A 6,370-nucleotide genomic window follows, 5' to 3' on the forward strand; every position below is an offset into this window, starting at 1 on the left:
TGAATAATTTTTATAGCGTAAAAGCTAAATAAATTTATACATACTGAAATACAGTAAGCCAAAATATTTAATTTAATTTACAATAACAAGAGGGCCCCCGAATAAACAAAAGTAAAGAGGACTGTGAACCTACGGTTTGGAAAATGCAGATCCAATGGTAGTCCTCGATGAGATCAGCTATCTACAGTCTATACTGAACCTGAAATGGGTGGAAAGGAGTTGGGTGAGATTTTGCAATCCCAATGAGTAAACAGACATTATCATAAATATCTAAAGGCGAGTAAAATGGAGGCAAGTTTAAACAACAAATTTCAACCCATTTCATAATGTTTTCAATTTATTTCTTAAACCATAAAATATTTGTAATTTACCAAAACAGTTGTTAAGGCTTATGTCTTTTATTAAAACAAGGCTCAAGCCAAAACTAATCCTCGGGGATACCTTGGCCGAGGCATCTAACCGAGTCCGCCAAGGGTGTTAAAATATTCACACGTGAAACACATTTTTATTTTTAAAACCAGCCGTTCCTTGGCGTTGGCCGAGTTACACATTCACGTGGGGGTTCGACGTGAAGTGAGCTCTAATACTACCCCAGGAGTTACCCTCCTCGCCTCTACAACCGGAGTAACTATATAACTGGGTTTACCGTGCCCCTCTAATAGGCAGTCCACGGAAACCCGTCACTGCAGTGACTAACCCACCAATTTTAATAAAATTTCGACAGTATAACGTGGCTTTTATTTATTTATCCAGCCTGCATAGTAAAAACAACTTACATAAATTTCCCAATGCACTCACAAAATATAGCCACATATACTCATTTCTCATAAGCCATTCCTAGGAAAATATATATTTTTCAAGTCAATTTGCAGCCTCCAATTACTCAATTTCATAATCAATACAATATATTTTTATTTGTCACATTTATTCCTAAAACATCAAAAATCCCGTTTTAATCTCGTTTTCATTTCATAAAATACATAAAGGGCATTTAAAAATAAACTCTAGATAATTTACAATAATAATAAGTTTACTCACCGTTTGTACAAACTAAAAGCTTTCTAAGCGCCCCGATCACTACTCGTCGGGTACGACTTCTTTGCCTTTTCCGGAAGGCTCTCCTCCTAGACACATTACAAAAATTTACACAATTCATCACATTGATGCTAAATCACTATATAATTAACTTAAATCCTATACTAATGCATGGTATGAAATGCAATAGCCTAAAACGGCTTAAACGCGGTATTAACCTATTTTTGGCACTTTGCCCGATAAATTGCTAACGCGCTCCATTTTAGCTCTAAATCATCCCATTCTCTCTCCAACATTTCTAACCATTAAATATCAGCCAATAACCTTCTAAAAACAACAAAATCAGCTCACTCCCTTCCTTGGAAAATTCGGCCAAAAATGGGACATTAACTCGGTTAATTTTCTACTTTGTTTTTCTATCACGTTTAATCGTTTTTCATCATTTTCTCTTCATTTTCCTTAGAATAAAATCAATTCATCATCATTGTACAGCATTGAGCATCCAGCCAAGAGTGGGTATTGTGAAAATTTAATGATTTCTTGCCCAATTTAATTTCTAAACACATTTAACTAACTAAAACTATCAATTTAACTAAAAATCAAAACCTAAAAATTTCAATTTCTCTCCCCTAGAATTTCGTCCAGCCCTTGATATCACTTTTTGATCTCTCTCCTCAAGCATGCTAAATGGAAATAAAGGCATAGGAAAGGTAGAAATCAAGCTAAAATCGAAAAATCTTACCGTTAGACGCGTAAACGGTCGAAAACCGCGAATTTCCCTTTGAATTTTCTTGTTTCTCTTTGGTTTTTCTTTTTTTCTTCCTTTCCTCTCTATTTCCTCTCTTGTTCTTCCTTATGGCCGGCCAGCACTTAAAATTTGGGTTTAAATGGGCTGACTTTTCATTAAAATAATATTATATCATTAAAAAAATGCCACATGTCACTTTCCCATTGGCCCATTTTTAAAATTTCATCCATTTGTTTCCAAATTTTCACCATACACTTGTCTCATATATTCATAGCTTAGATAAAATTCTCAGACTCATCCAAAGTCTCGGTGGAGTAATTTTTGAAATTTACACTTTTGCCCCCGTAAAAGTCAAAAATTACATTTTTGCCCCAAAAATTGAAAAATTGCCCATAGACATATTTTTCATCCCTTATACTCATACCATTCTCCAATTTGTCAAATTTGATCTAAATTCTCTCAAAATCTCAAATTTTGTCCGTGGGTGGCAAAATTACGATTTTGCCCCTACACTCCAAAAATCACCAGAATTAAACTTTTTCACTTCCTATCATTAAATTATACTCCAAATAGTTAATCTTGGTCAAAAATTTCACTCCATGATCAAATTATTATCTTAGGTGGCAAAATGACGATTTTGCCCTTGAATATCAAAATTTCTAATTTTACCCCAAATGAACCCTCGAACTCCGAACAATCATTTTTAGTCATTCCTGGACTATAAAATATTAAATTTCATCCTACAATTCCTATTTGAACTAGTTCGAGGTTAAATCAACTCAAGTGTACCATTAGGTACAATACCGAGTTTCGTCTATTCTTAGGTGCTTTTCCTAACATAATAACATACTACTCAGTGTATGTATGTCATGACATGTATTTATAGGGTCGGGTTTTACATTCTACTTCCTCTTTCTGACCATCTTAAATATTTGCACCTTTTCTTTTCGAGGATTTTATCTTTGGAGCCGATTGGTTTCCACGCTTCTGGCGTGCCTTATCCTACAGGGACATCAATGCTAATAGGAGCATTTGCAGCTGGTATATAAGATTTAGTTATTCCCTTTAGGTTAATAAATACGTCTGGCAACTGATTTATAATATTTTACGAAATAATTATCTTTTGAACTTCAAGTTCATATTGCTTTGTGTAAGGATCAAACTAGATAATGATAATTTACTTTAAGAAATTTCCTCTTTCAGCTGCTTATTTTTCTCCCTTAATGTTGGAAAAATTGTTTCATCAAAATAACAATTGACAAACTTTGTCATGAATAAATCTCCTATTGATAATTCTAAATATTTAATTACAAATGGAGATTTGTATCAACATATATTCCTAACCTCCTTTGAAGACCCATCTTTATGCGTTGTGGTGGAGCAAATGAAACATATACCGCACATCCGAAAATTCTTAGATGGGAAATAATTGGTTCCTAACCATAAACCAATTGTATAGGGAAAATTTATAATAACTCATTTAGTCTGATGCATACAAATGCTACTGTATCCAAAATGGCATGCCCCCAAGTCAACATTGAAAGTTTGAATTTCATAAGCTTGCAATCAGTTGAAAGTGTTTAAATAATTCTGCTAAACCATTTGTGTATAAACATAAGCAGCAAGTTGTTCAATAGTTATTTCAATTAATATGCAATATTAAAGGCTTGAGATGTATATCCACCAACATTATCAAGACAAATAATCTTGATTACATAACCAAGAAAATGTGCTTGCAAATGAATGGTTGCAAATGCCAAATTATAAGCTATAATAAGCACACGTGTGACCATCTAGTTGATGCATCGATTAAAACCATAAAATATCTAAATGGTTCACAAGATGGATGTATGAATCCACATATAACCTTAAATATTATTCAAAAATGTAGGGAATTCAGTCCCAACTTTAGTTGGTGGTAGCCTTATAATTTATTTACCTTCAAAGCAAGCAGCATATAAAATTCATTAGATTGAAAAATCTTCTGGTTTTTCAATGAATGATCATATAAATTTTCAATCATTTTTGCATCATTGTTGATCCGGGATGGTCTAACTGGTTATGCCAAACATTAAAATCATTAGTAAACTTCTGGTTTACTATGAGTTTCAATTATTCTAATATTTGTATAGTTTAATTCTAAGAGCAAAGCAAGTAATTTTTTTTCAGCACACACTTTCTACTTGAAATAATTCCAATATAGAGGTATTAAGTGTCTCTTTCATTTGTTGTCTCAATATGATATCTATTCAGACGAATATCTTTAAACCTTAATAAATGTCTTTGAGACTTAATAGAAAATAATACATCCTTAAGGTAGTAAAATATTAGCTCTTCTGGAGCCTTCAATTAATCTTATACTACCAGATATTGAATTGACATTGGCTTTTTTTTGTTGTCAAGTAAGAAAAATATTTATTGTCTTTCAATATAGTGTGTGTTATAGCAATGTCTACTAGACATATATTTACATCATAGATCTTCGATCTAACAATATGAATATCCATATTTTTTTTTTCAAATAAAATATATACAATAAGAAATTTACAAGTTAAAATGAAATAACATTAAATATATAATTAAAACACATAATAAGAACATATCCTTTAAATATAATAAGAACATATTAAAGCATCTTCATAATATAGTTATACTAAAACATACCAATTACTATTAAGTTCATTCTCGGATATTCTCATTACTAATTAAATGATCAATTCCTTCTACAGGACAAGAAAATCAACCATGAATATTTTCGTTACCAATCATATAATCAATTCCTCTTTCAGGGTGGATGAATATCTTGATGTGCTATATCAACTTGGCCATGATTAGAATCATCACAAGATGTTGTAGTTTTCGGTGATGCTTGATACAATTCAAGATGTACAATAGGTACGTAACCAATGGTCTTTTATGCCACATCAATGACAATATGTTTTCTATATTCCTCCTTTTTTTTTTCTTTTCATTTTTGTGTTTTCATTATTCATCCACTTTTGGTGGGTTGAAAGTATTCATCTACTTTTTGATGAGTTATTCATTTCTGGTGAGTAGTGGGTTACGATATTCATCCACTTTTAGTGGTAAAATTATCCATCTACTTTTGGTGGCAAAATTATCCATTCACTTCTGGTGACAAAATTATCCTTAGATTCTAATAGTAAAATTATCCATCCACTTCTGATGGTAAAATTATTCTTAGATTCTGATGGTAAAATTATTATCCACTTCTGGTGGTAAAATTATAATTAGAATTAAAATAGTGATAGTGTAAATTATTATAACAACTTTTTCTATATCCATTATCATAATTATTAAATGATGTGGCATTCACTTCAGAGAATAGATAGATTCATGAAGATAGATTTATGACCATGACCATAATTATTAAATGATGTCGCATTCACTTCAGGGAATGGACAAATTTATAATTTTTGTTATTACTAGCTCATTTGTCACATTCACTTCAGGGAATGGACATTATGATTTTTTATTAATAGTTATATAATAATAAATTCACTTTCCAATCAAGGGATAGAATATAATATATACTATATGATAGTAAAATTCATATTGAAGTTGATTTTTAGATAATGAAAATATTAAGGAGATATCAAGTCACTTACTTGATTTATTACAACCAAAACAATTAAAGATCAACCATTGAAATTCTTTTAAAGCTTGGAGATGATGAAAACAAAATAATAGCAACACTTACCTGATTTGCTAAAACTATAAATCAAAACCGAATCGTTGAAATCCTTTTGAAGCTTGAAGATGATGAAAACAAAATAATTTCAAAACTTGAGAGATCAGAGAGGATCGTGTTGATAACGTGTTATGAAATAAATCTTAAAAGAACAAATAAAAATAACTTGAAAGAATAATTAAAGAGAAGAAAAAAAATATTTAGGGAGAGAAAAGATATCTTAATGAAGTGTATATTTACAAATGAAGTGAAGGGGTCTATTTATAGGCTAACAACCCCTTGAATCATAGTCTTAATCTAATTCTATCTAAGAGTTCAAATCATATTACATTTCTTGTATCTTGCCTTTTAGGTTATTTGACTTAGTATGCACTTCTTAAGTCATAATATAATAGACATTCACATATTTATTCATAACATAATTTTAATTGAATGAATGTTTATTTTGGCTTCCTTTGCATTTATTTAAATTTGCTGAGCGTGAAATGGAGCAAATTCCCAAATACAATTATTGCTGTTGTTTTTTTTTTAATTCCTTCCATTCTCTTATTCTCTTACAAAAAACAAATTAATTAGGAAATATGAAAAAAAAGGAAAAACAAGTTGGATGTTTAAATTATAAAATAGAAAAAAGTCATAAAAATTAATCATAATTAAATTATTATTTTTTTAATAATTTTTATTTCTTCTTATTCTTCATTAGACAAAGTCAAGTCTTCGGAAATGACAGAAGACAATTGCGAAAATGAAATAACATGAGCAGATGAGCATTTAACTCTCCTTTCTTCCAACAACAACTGGTCAATATATATATATATATATATATATATATATATATATATATATATATATATATATATATATATATATATATA

Source organism: Theobroma cacao, chromosome 8 (genome assembly GCF_000208745.1).
Source record: "Theobroma cacao cultivar B97-61/B2 chromosome 8, Criollo_cocoa_genome_V2, whole genome shotgun sequence".
In the NCBI taxonomy this organism is placed as follows: Eukaryota; Viridiplantae; Streptophyta; class Magnoliopsida; order Malvales; family Malvaceae; genus Theobroma; species Theobroma cacao.